The sequence below is a fragment of the Mytilus galloprovincialis genome, chromosome 2 (genome assembly GCF_965363235.1).
Source record: "Mytilus galloprovincialis chromosome 2, xbMytGall1.hap1.1, whole genome shotgun sequence".
NCBI lineage: Eukaryota > Metazoa > Mollusca > Bivalvia > Mytilida > Mytilidae > Mytilus > Mytilus galloprovincialis.
The window spans coordinates 112,571,187-112,583,563 of NC_134839.1; positions in this window are offsets into that span (position 1 = coordinate 112,571,187).

Sequence of the window (12,377 nt, forward strand, 5' to 3'; positions counted from 1 at the left end):
ATCTTTGGATTTAAGGCATCATTGAGAGACTCTTTTTGGTTATGTTTACATTTGTCTTACTACCACTTGAGACTGGACTCAGTGTCCCCGAATCAAGTGATATAATCTCCTTTTGATCTGTTTCCGCATCTTGTATTATTGAATCTTTGATTGTATTTCCGGTTATGCTCACTCCTGTATCCAAACTCTGTATAGTCTGACCAACTGAAACAATGGTTTTATCTTGTAATCCTGAATTTTCTTTCCTTAAACTGTCAGGTTCATCGTCAGTAAACGCATCATCATCCTCATCTGAAATCACGGCAACCAATTCATGTGATTGCCTGTCGTTCTCATTCTCAGTCCCCTTCTGAGTCTGGATCATGTGTCCTCGGCCAAGGTGGCACATTTGAATTGTTCACGCTTACCTCATCATAGTCTATTACTTCATCGCCAAGTTCCACTTCTGGGATATCAAGCACGTCTGCTTCAATGTTTTTAAGTTTTCTTCGATGGCGAGTTATCCATAGAGGTACTGAATCCAACATAGCTGGCTTAAGTCTATGATGATGCAGCACAGTTGTAGTCTTTTGATTACCGATTTCATATAAAACTTTATCTAAACGTTTGATCACCACATAAGGTCCTTTCCATTGAGCTTGGAGCTAGCGTAGACAAGATCTCCTGTTTCAAATGTATGCTCATGTTTTCTGAGATCATGTAGTCGTTTCTGATGTTCTGGTGATTTCTTTAGGGACCTTTTGCAAACTCGTGGCATTTCTGTAAAGAAGAAGACAATCTATCTCAGTTTGGGAACTGGTTCACAAGAACTAAGACATATTTACTTCCTCGGCGGGATTTTGGGAATGGTCCAAGAATATCTAGCTGTATGCGGTCCATTGGTGCTCCAGTCTGATATTTATGCATTGGTGCATGGCTAGCTTTCGTGCTTTTCTTGTTAACTGCACACTGCTGCACTCACCATCAATTGTTTTCCATTTATAGTAAACGACTCCATCTCGCATGCTTAGTTGTTGAAAGTAAAGCCAATAAAGTCTTAAGACGGGGCATTCTTTAACTATGTGTTTGCGTTCTGGAGGTTAATGTTTCATCCATTCCATTAAGCTCTTAGTGACTGAATCTTTAAGTTGTTCCTATTGAAGTTCCATGCGCGAATATCCTTCTATCCACGTACGATGACTATCTGTGTTATCAATTGATGTAACTCTTCTCGTGGCTATTGGGAGGACGTCATCAACGTCTGCTTCAAATTTTCCCCATTGTGTGTGCAGTTTGCTGCAGTGTTGGCAGCCATTGCATGGCAATGTCAGCGGGTTCATTCCTGCTTTGTAGCAGTCACAAAACATCTCAAGGTATCGAGACAGTGCGTCAGCGTTGCAGTGGTCTTTTCCAATTCGATGCTGGAATAAAATGTCAAATTGGCTGAGTTGTTCTAGCCAGCGGGCAAGTTGACCCTGCGGGCTCTTGAAACGATAGAGCCAGTTTAGGGAGCTATGGTCTGTCCTCAAAAGTTATCTTTGTCCAAGTAAATAATGCTTGAATTTCTCTGTAAAAAATAACACGGCAAGAAGCTCCTTACGAGTCACACAATATTTCTCCTGAGCAGGACTACGACGTCAGCTTGCGTAGCTTATAACTCTTTCCACACCTTCCTGTATCTGTGACAGAACAGCTCCAATTGAAGTGTTTGATGCGTCGGTGTCAAGAATAAATGTCTGTTCCGGAAGTGGATAAGCTAAAATAGGCGTTGACATTAGGAGAGTCTTTAGCGAGTCGAATGCAAACTGTTGGTCTGTCCCCCATGCAAATGTACATCCTTTGGGTAGTAGACGGTACAAGGGATCCGCAATATCCGCATATTTGGAAATAAATCGCTGGTAGTAGTTGATCAGTCCTAAAAATGTCTGAAGCTCCTTAACATTGGAGGGAACTGGCCAATCTTTTACAGTATCTGTAAGTCCAGAATTTGTCTCTATACCCCTTGCACTGAAATAATGTCCCAGAAACAGAACTCTCTTTTCAAATAGTTTACATTTGATGGGTTTGAGTTTGAGACCATGATCACTAAACCTTTCAAATACATGAGTAAGGTGACTTATGTGGGATTCAAAGTCCGGACTGGCTATTATCACATCGTCAAGGTATATAAGAACCATTTCCCACTGCAAACCTCGAGGGACTAATTCCATTACCCGTTGAAATGTTCCTGGTGCTCCACATAACCCAAACGGTATTCGAGTGTATTCGAACAGTCCGTAACGAGTTGTGAATGCGGTTTTGCATCGATCCTCGGGTGCAACTTCTATTTTATGGTACCCGCTCTGAAGGTCCAGTGTCGAAAATACACTCGCTCCTGTTAACGTGTCTAAGCATTCTTCGATATTTGGAAGAGGATACGAGTCTTTGCTGGTTACTGCGTTGATTTTCCTGTAGTCAATGCACCATCTTATACCTCCATCTTTTTTCCTCACAAGAAAAACTGGTGCTGACCATTCAGAGTGAGACGGTATAACTGTTTCACTTTGGAGTAGCTTATCGAGATGCGCTTTTTCTTCACCTTGGAATCCTAACGGCCAATTCGTCAGCCCCTCAGACGTACTGTCTGAGGGGCTGACGAATTGGCCTAGCTTCGCCAGTCATTATTTGGTGTTGAATACCAGAAAAGCAACCAAGATCTTCATCATTCTTAGCAAATATGTGTTTGAATTCCATTAAAAGTCTTGCAACCTCTTGTTTCTGGTGAGATGTAATGTTGTCTCCTGTTGAATCCATAATAGGTCCTAAATATTCTGGCAAACTGTCTGTATAATCAGGTATTTCGATGTCTCTGTTGTCGGTATCAGGATCCCCACTGTCAATGTCCACTACTTCTACACGATTTCCAAGATGAGTTCCAGATGACAGCATAATTTTCTGTTGTGTTGGGTTGATAATTCTTATTGGTATTTTTTCTTTCATTTCCACTTAAACCGATCCAGTGTGGCAACCGTTTTGTAATGATACCGGGTCCTAAACACCAACAACACTTTCTTTTGGACGGTCAACCCTTCCAATCACATTTGTCTCTGCCATGGGCTCCAAAGTTGTTTCCATTGCAACTGTGACTCTAGATATTTGGTAATCAGTTTCTTTTCGATACCGTCCTGGAATAAGCTCATCTTTTATAAGCAGATCACCTTGTCTAGCCATTATTATACCATCCACTTCTTTCAATAAGTCCATTCCAATTAAGATATCGTCTCTTATCGGCGCAATGCATACTTGCCAAATGATCTCGGTCTTTCCCAGGCTAAGCTTTGCAACCACATTCATGTCGGCCTTCATTTCTTTCCCGCTTTTTGCATTCAACAAATATGCTTTCATTCTTTATCCTTTTATCTCTAGCTATTATATTTGTCCTAAACATGCGTGACATATTTGCCACTGGACATAAGGCAACCAAAAATCAATCAACTTATTCTGTATATTTCATCATTTCTTTATTATGTTATCTATAGGTTTGGTCCGCCCCTTATCTATTTTTTTGTTTATATATTTGATAATGCCATTTTTTTTTTTGGGAAAAAAGGTAGGGGCAAGGCGTTTTGAAAAACATATTAATGGGTCGCGTTCTTTTTTTTTTTTTTTTTTTTTTTTTTTTTTTTTTGTTCTTCGGAAGTGAGCCAGAAGAGTCTATTTCTGTTTTTTTTTTACATTTTGAAGATCTTCTGGCTCTCATTTACCTCTTCTTTTTTGATAGGTTGTTAAGACGGTAGAGGCACATAACAAACATGGCGTCGTTTAGTCTAAATGAAATTATTAATTTATGAATGCAGATATATAAGAATGTTATGACAGTATGACGATAAGCTGGATAAATATCAAAACAACACGGACAATAACTGTTTTAAAGGGACAATTATTTGATATTCTAGGGAAGGGTTTTTTGATTGATTAGTGTTTAACGCTACTGTCAACACTATTGGGCTATTTCGTGGTGGTCAGTTTAAATTTACTAGAACACATTCGCGGGCATATAGCTTGTGAACTGTTGTAGGATGATTTTTTGTAAAAGATATTATGTATGAAGAATTTCATAAAAGGTACCAAAAGCCCTCTCCCTTTTTCCAAAGTCCGATATTTGTTTCCTTTCTGTTAAATTCAATTCATTTTCGTGTTTCTGGCCTCAGACCACAATTATTCTTCTCCTTTGCTACAATGCTTCGTTAAATCAAATTAAAAATTTGCACCGTTTCAAACATGTAATAAATGTAACTACTTGTATATAGACCATTAGGAGTCTAACAAAATATGCTTCTAGGACAACCCATCAGTGCTTTTTCTTTTAAGAGCCTTATTAACATGCCATTGGTAGGATATGAATCATGTTTAAATGACTAAGACCGACTAAGGCTAATTTGAGGGGTGGTCGGAGGGGTCCTGATCCCAAAATCCCGGGCTTATAACCCTGAAATCCCGAGATGCAGAATTTAAAGAAATTCATATCCCGAAATCGAAAAATATATTCCCTGATCCCGTAAGGATCAATCCCCAAATCCCGAGCTTAAAAACACCCGATCCCAACGCCCCGAAAAAGGTCCTGCCTCCCTCTAATCTCTACTTTACTTTCATTTTTGCCAAATCACTATTTTTTCCTTTCAACAATATTTTGTTTTGCCCCATTTATGGGCATAATGTTTTCTAGTCTGTGCATCCATGCGTTCGGTCGTCCGTCCGTCCGTTTGTCCCGCTTCAGGTTAAAGTTTTTGGTCGAGGTAGTTTTAGACGAAGTTGAACATGTTTTACTTATTTTAATATACATATATGTAAGTGGTATGACCCCTTAAGTAGTAAACATTTCAAAGAAACATTAGACATAATCAGGGACTTTCTATACTAACAAAGAAAGTCCCCAGTGGCGGATCCAGAACTTTTCCTAAGGGGGGCCCGCTGACTGACCTAAGGGGGGCCCGCTCCAGTCATGCTTCAATGATTCCCTATATAATCAACCAAATTTTTCCCACGAAAGAGGGGCCCGGGCCCCCAGCCACCCCCCCCCCCCCCCTGGATCCGCCTATGATCCCTGACAGAATACAGAGAGTCTCTATATATTAAAGTAGTATAATCGTAGTTTACATGTAGATAAACGCGAAAAAATAATTGTCCTCTCTAAGGAGGTATTATAGTTGTGGTTCTTGCGATTCGAACACCATGAGCATGATATATATGAAACGCGAAAAATAATTGTCCTCTCTAAGGAGGTAGAATAGTTGTGATTCTTGCGATCTAAACACCATGATATGGAGAACGCTCTAAATGGCTTATTTATATTTCATTTTTGTTATCTATCATACGATTGGTTGTACTTGTGTCACATGTTTTACTTATTTTTATATATATACAACTGGTATGACCCCTTAAATAGTAAACATTTCAAAGAAAACAGTAGACAGAATACAGAGAGTATCTATATATTAAAGTAGTATAATCGTGGTTTACATGTAGATAAAAGCGAAAAATAATTGTCCTCTATAAGGAGGTATAATAGTTGTGGTTCTTGCGACCTAAACACCATTATATGGAGAACGCTCTGATTGGTTTTTATTATTTTTCATTTTTGTTATCTATCATACGATTGGTTGTATCTATGCATGTTCTCAAACCGGAAATCATATCTATGACTAATTGTCAGTCTGATGACGGAATCATATCCGGACTCCTTTTTGTCGTGTTTCTCCCAAAATAACGCAATCTGAATAATCATAAGAATGGATGACAAATGCGACTTTGCATGTTACCTATAGGACACAGAGGCATGATGATTGGTTTATTGTGGAAGGAAGAGAAGCGACAGACAAAATGAGGTCTTCTCGTTTAATAGTATAGATAAATGAAGGATAGGGAAGAGAAGGGAGAGCATTATTACTCATTTCAATCTGTCTCTAATCATGCATATTTTTCAGCTCTTACCAGGCAACCATATTCATATATGAAATCATTCTGTCCCCCACCCGAACAAATAAATAAATATAAAATGGCTCTTATTTAACACAAGTTTAAATTGATTGATTGTATGCTGCTAATTTTAACACCCAGTGACAAAAATCTCATGCTTGTTCATGAAAACACGAGTTTAGAAGTCAGGTATATAATATAAAAACGAAGAGATGGAATGTGATTGCAAATAAGGCAACTATCCACCGGAGTTCAAATATGAAGTGGATGTAAGCAATTATAGACAATCGTAAGGCATTCAATAATGACAAAAATCTGATACTGTAAAGTCGTCTATAAAAGGCCCGACATGAAAATGTAAACAATTCAAACTAAAAACTAACAGCCTAATTATACATAACAAAACAATTTACAAAATATCAAATATGAGTCCAGACATGAACCAACGACGACCACTAAACAACAGGCTCCTGACCTTGGACAGGTAAATAAAGAATATGGCAGGGTTGATATAGAAACGAAGATGTGGTATGATTGCAAATGAGACAACTCTCCACAAGAGACCAAATGACACAGAAATCAACAGCTATAAGTCACCGTACGGTCTTCGACAATAAGCTAAGCATAAATCGCATAGTCAGCTATAAAAGGCAACAAAATCACAAATGTAAAACAATTCAATCCAGAAAACTAGCGACCGAATTAATGTACAAAAAAATGTTATTTTACACAAATATGTATAACGCAGCAACAAACGACAACCACTGAATTACAGGCTCCTGACTTGGGACAAGCACATACATACAGAATGTGGCGGGGTTAAACATGCATGTTAGCGGGATCCCAAATCCACCCCCTAATCTGGGACAGCGGTGTAACAGTACTGTGACAACAACATGTTTGTGAGCACTCAATCCATCCCGAATATGGGACAGTGGTATAACAGTACAATAATTTAACAACCTGTAAAATCAGTTGCAATTAGATTAACTCAAAAGATCGGAACGAGACACACACACAAAACTAATTTTAAGACAATAGACACAAAGCACCGACATAAGAGTATTTGCAATTACTGGAAATTTGCTAAAAGCTAATACATGTAACAACTAGAAGTGAAATAAATCTTGTTTTTCCTGATTGAGTTATCAACCAGTACACAACGCACGGCAAAGGATAAAAAACAGTCTGAGAAACGTCTAGTTTACGTTGTATTTAGATATAAAAAGATGTGGTATGAGTACCGGTGAGACAACTCTTCATCCAAGTTAAAATTTGTAAATGTAAACCATTATAGGTCAAAGTACGGTCTTCAACACGGAGCCTTGGCTCAAACCGAACAGAAAGCCACAAAGGAACCCCAAAAACAACTAGTGTAAAACCATTTAAAGTCTAACCTATTTAAAAAAAAGTATACCATGTACTTGCATATATATCTATATACAATGGGAGTTTTTGAAAAGTGGCCCGAACGTTGTGACCATCGAAATTTTGCAATAGAAATACTAGTCAGGACCACAAGATTTTAATACAACAGCCAGTGCAGGACTCGCACGAACGGCAGATTTAGTTAGAGGGGCGATATTCTGAAGCGTTTTTTTAATTATTGGTCACTCAAGTTTAGAAAGAAAGGGGAGAAAATCCAAATAAATACCGACCAATCACAAACGTTGTTGCAAATTTGACCTTAAGACGTCAAAGAATTTCCCATGAGGCAATTATTGCATATAAATATAAAATGAATAAAAAATATTGTATGCAAATGATTTTTTATACCAATTGAATAAAAAAAAATTGCATTTGAATGAAAATTATACCATTTGAATGAAAAATTATACCATTTGAATTGAAAATATTGCATTTAAATGAAAAAATATACCATTTAAATGAAAAAGTATACCATTTAAATAAAAAATATTGCATCTAAATGAAAAAATATACCATTCAAATGAAAAAATATTGAATTTAAATGAAGAAATATACCAATTAAATATAAAATATTGTATTTAAATGAAAAATATCGAATTTTTGCAACCAATACCATGCCATAGGACGGATCATCTCACGAATTTATGGAATGATGTATGCGCTATGGAAAAAGAGATGCTGAAAAGTAAACCAGATACTAGGAAACGTCAATGTAGACAAGAATTCATATGGAAACGCAAATTGTTCGACCGTGAAACACAACGTTCGAAACTACGTTACTGGAGAGACCAATTAGCATCTTACTATTTTCAGTGATACCAACATATCGTGACCGCTAAATATAATGATTTATTTACGAAGAAACGGATTGTGAATTTTGAGTTACGATCATCTTTATATTACAACAAGTCCAAGTTACGATCATCACTAGACGCAGTTACGATCATCATCGTGTTTTTTTGTATCACGATTTTCGTTCTACTCTTTGCTTTTCCGTCATTTAGGAAAAAAACATCCAATTGTAATGCTTATAAAGAATTTGATTGACACAATAAGTATCCGAAAGTAAGTTGTTAAAGTGGAGAAATTGGCAATATAAAATTTACCTGAATTTTCGTCCGCCATATTGGGATGATCGTAACTGCAGTTACGATCATCACGTTGACGCCAGTGAATTAGATGCAATTGACAATTTGGAATCAATTAATCAAACTGAATTTTGGAAAAAAGATCGGACGGGTCGGAGTAGGCGAAGAGAGAAGGAAAGCTATACCTATGTCTGTGCAACTACCGGATGGTAGTATTTCACATGATCGAGACGCTGTCCTGAATGAATGGAAACGATCTTTCTGTAGTTTGTTGAATCCAGAAGGTAGTATTGATAATCTTCCAATGGACACAAATACTGATAATGGTACCACGATGAATTATGACATTACTCATGAGGAAGTTAGACGAGCAGTGATCAGTTTGAAAGTTAACAAAGCTGTTGGTGTAGATGAAATTCCATTGGAAGTCCTCAAGAATCCGTGTTTGTTGAACTTCCTACTAAGTTTGTTTAATAAATGTTTCTTCAGTTGTACAATTCCAACTATCTGGGGAAAAGGAATTATTAATCCAATACCCAAGTCGTCGACGTCGAATCCAAAAGACCAAATGTGTTACCGCGGTTTAACATTTGTTCCTGTTTGCTACAAGCTGTACTGTCACATATTGAAAAACCAATTGCTCGAATGGGAGAAGGAAAATAATATTTGATTTCAAATATTTTGGCCACGAGCATCACTGAAGAGACATGTATTGTCCTAATGCGCATCTGATGCAGGAAAATTGGTACCGTAAATGTTATTGGATGATTGTCAAAATGGTTTCCGGAAGGGACGTAGTACAATTCATCATATAAAGTCATTATCGTCAATTATTGAAACAAGAAAGCTAAAACGTTTGTCAACTTTCACAGCTTTTAAAGACGTATGATGGGATAGACCGTAATTTGTTATGTCCGAAATTGCTTGATATTGGAATATGCGGGAATATGTATAATGCTATCGTGTCGTTATATAAGTCAGTAGAGTGCTGTGTTCGAATAAATGGACAATTAACGGACTGGTTAAATGTTCAATGTGGTCTAAAACAAGGTTGTTTGCTTTCGTCATTACTTTTTAATGTGTATGTGAACGGTCTTGTTACGTATATATGTTCATTAAATGCTGGAATAAACATTGACGAGGAAAATGTGTCGATTCTACTTTACGGTGATGACCTTGTATTGTTAGCTGGCGGACTACCGTTTGAATCTTTCACAAAATTATATAACTCGATTGTTTGGAGTACAATCAGCTACGTATACGGAGCGTCAGTGTATAAATTCGATACAAAATAAGGCAATTCGTTTTTATATGGGAGTCGAACGGTATATACCTAATGTAGCAGTGAATGGAGATTCAGTCTGGAAACCATCTTGTGTAAGGCAGTGGCGAACTGTTATAAATCATTGTAATCGTTTAAGGTATATGAGCACTGATCGACTTAATAAAAGAATTCACAACTGGGCGGAAAATAGTTTTAGGCGTTTTAAAGCATGTAAAAATTCAAATTATAGACTGTATCAGCAGTTTGAGTCGTGTAATATTAGTGACAGGTATAATGACACGAAAATTCACAAAACTACAGTGTTAGCCAAAATAGAAGATAAACTTTTAACCGATTTTAAAAATAAGTGGACGGAAAATCTCCATAGAGTTTCTGCAAGACGTATGGATGGTGGTGGTAACAAATTAAGGACATATAGAACATTTAAAACCGAAATTAGTTGTGAACTTTATTTAAACACTATTATCTCCTGCTCAACGTAGAGCATATTCGCAATTCAGATGTGCGGTTGCACCTATACGAATCGAAACCGGCCGCTTCGAGCGTTTACCAATGCATGAACGGACTTGCTTTATGTGTGAAAAAAAAAAACTGAAACTGAGGAGCATTTACTAATTGAATGTCCGTTTTAAGACGATTTAAGGAACGAACTTTATGAATATATAAACAGTGTAGATGAGAACTTTAACATGTTTACGAACCGTGAGAAACTGTCTTTTGTGTTGGGATGCCAAAACGTTAATGTTATTTACAAATGTGCCAAAACCTGCAAATCTATTTTAGACAGAAGGAGACGTTTTTTATATCGATAATTTTTAGACTGTAAAGTTTTTGTAATTTGTTTTAGTTTTATAAAGTCCTTTTATTGTTTGATGAAATTTTACTTTTTGTCTCACATAATTCTTTTAAGAATGGCATTGATATGTATTTATGTTTTATGATAGATGTAAATATTGTATTGTGTATATTAATGGTGAGACGTTAGTAAACTATCTATCTATCTATCTATCTTTGGTCCATAAAGAGCAATATCTGCGTCACTGAGTCGGTAAGTCGGACGTTGTCAGCTTGACATTTTCCCCAGACTGATGCAAGAAAATGCAAGCTTGGATAAGGAATACGGTTCACATTATAACATTTATTAAGCTCGTCTACTGAACAGAATTTAATTACTAGAATGTATTATTTTATTCTATGTCAAAATTTTACACGAAGTAATTATAAAAATTAAACAACGAAAAATGTAAATAAAAAAAAGAAATTTCAAATGATATTTAAGTTTTATCTTTTCACTTTTGATATTTATATTTCAGAATATCATTTTTAAATTTTTTTTTTTTTTTTTTAAATATTTGTCAAAATTATTGAATTATACTGGTAATTCAAAGATATATTCTTATTCCATTTATAATTATGTCATACGAACATTTACAAGATTCGAGAGGAGAAATGTCGTAATACACTCGATGCAATGATATAGCGGAAGTTCTGTTATAATTAGCCAACTCTTACCATATGAACGCATCCGGTCTCGCATATGTTAGATTTCATGCAGTTCCTTCAGTTTGTGTTGGTTACTTTGATTTATCTTCATCTCTATACATTTATGAGTTATGAACATTAATGAACTACTGTTGCCTTAATTTATACTTTCGCTGAAGGATTAGTTCTTTTGTAACAGTAGTTTTGTCTAATTTTTTCATTGTCAAAAATCAATTATAAATTGCTAAACTCTCTCTCTCTCTCTTCACTGTTATTTCATACTTGTGACCTCATTAAAAAAGCAAACATGACATCACATAGAAAGAACAGGAATTATGTTTTGTTCATTTATTCCATTTCGATAATAACACATGGGTTATGGGTGTACACGCGTGGGATTATGGGTTTTTTCTACCTAAATTTAAGTCATGTACTTTTAATGAACTAATACCAAGACATAACATTATTACATTCAACAAACTGTTTAATTCAAAAAAAACAAAGACACTAAGAAACCTCTGCAATTTTATAAGATGTATCAATTATAGTAAGCTTACTCCTTCTTAACAACCATAAATTATTTATCATATTTATACTTATAGAAAGTATTTCTTTATACAATTTTACTTTTACAGTTGACTATATAAGTCTATATATATATATTCTTTTATATGTTATCTCATCCGAAATTTTGAATTTTATATATATTATTTTTTAACTTCTCTGTAACCTTTGTTCTTGTATGGTTTTATGAGAATAAACTATCTATCTATCTTTAAAAATTTTAATTAATTATCCTGGTAATCTTTCAAAATTGTTTTCATTTATTTCCACCTAAAAGTTTTACATTTTTCATTCTAGTTAAATTCCAAAAGATTCAAAAGATGACAAATTAGAAAAGACTTTAAATCTCATTTGATCATTTACATTAATAGTGTTTGGTATATTTTATTTCAGTCGTTATCGAACTAAAACAATAAAATACGAATATGCACGAATCACATACACTGCAGTTAGCAACTGTATCAATACAATATAGTTTATGTTGACATATTATATATAACATACATATGGCCAGCTGAAGAACGCCTTCTGGGGAGGAATTTTCTCGCTGTATTGAAGACCCATTTGGTGGCCTTCGGCTGTTCTCTGTAGTTGTT